The sequence below is a fragment of the Penaeus monodon genome, chromosome 29, assembly GCF_015228065.2.
Source record: "Penaeus monodon isolate SGIC_2016 chromosome 29, NSTDA_Pmon_1, whole genome shotgun sequence".
Taxonomy (NCBI): domain Eukaryota; kingdom Metazoa; phylum Arthropoda; class Malacostraca; order Decapoda; family Penaeidae; genus Penaeus; species Penaeus monodon.
Window position 1 is genome coordinate 24443497 of NC_051414.1, and position 1345 is coordinate 24444841.

Below are 1345 nucleotides of genomic sequence, written 5' to 3' on the forward strand. Positions count from 1 at the left end.
TCAAATCTCATGTTACTTGAGAACCCAATCATCTCTATCAAGCAAGGAGATTCTTCGCTGATAAAGAGAATTTTTTTTATATCATTCGAAAAATCTTAACTGCTAAACTTGATATTAAAACTGTCTTTAACTGCTTAATATGCATATACAAAATAATTTAATGAACAAGGCTCATTCCAAAAAAGGCCTGGAAATTTAGTCCCATCTATATTACATCAAATTCTCTTTTAATGTTCCCAAGTACTGGTAGTTTACTTGAAAGATGGTTTTCTGCCTTCCTTTTAGTAAGTTTCTCCAAGTCCCAGATCAAAAGCAACATAGGTACTTTATAAAAATAGTAAAGAGAACAATATTGTGCTTAAGTAGAGTACAGCAGTGGTAATTTTCTATAAATATTATCATTACCCGATTTGTGTATTTGCTTAATTTTGCACCTGTAACTGTAAAGTGCAAATTAATAACATCAAAACAGACAATCCCAGTAACCAAAAACAGCAAGGGCAGCCATTATGTTCTGTGGGATCAAATTACTCATGTCACCTTAAGAATGAAATTTTACTTCTGTGTTCATGATGCAGTTTATAATGGAAATGCCCTTTAAGAGTAAAACACAGAGAAAGGGTTCCTTTTACTTTGGTTACGATGACATCCTAATGGAACATCTACAAAATGAAACATTTTTTGAGGGCAGAACAATCCACAAACATTTCAAAGGCATAAAAACACAAATAAGGAAAGTACAAAAACTATTAAACTGATATTTTGCTACATATAATCTACTTATGAACATCCTGAGCAAGTAACACACAACTGTAATTTCAATAAAAAAAATCAATGAGTTGAAACTAAATAAAAACAAAAAAAAGTAAGAACCAGATTTCTTTTTTCTTAAATAGTTTTCAACCTGAGCTTACATGCTCAAGTTATTTTTTCATCGAGAAATCAAGTATATCTACTCTGGATTTTGATAATGGCACAGATCTGGGACTTGTAATCTTACATACTAAAGGAAACCCACTGTTTGTGAGTTTAAATTTGCAGTACAGCAAAAGCTTGAGAATTTATCAGTGCACAAACTTCACTTTCTTTTCATTAGATGTAATATTGAGTAGTATCAAGTACTTTCTGCTACCAAAGTGGCTAAACTGCATTAATATAATGTAACTTTTTTCTTTCTTTCTATGATTCTCTGGGAATTCTTCCAGTATTAAAACTCTTGTTCTGTTATCACAAGTCAGATTTCACAGAAACAATAATTTCACTTTTGGGGTCGTCCTTGCCTCAGACACAATGAATACAAGTATTTACATCTTCAATGGCTCCAATGTACTGAGGGGTAGTGGTT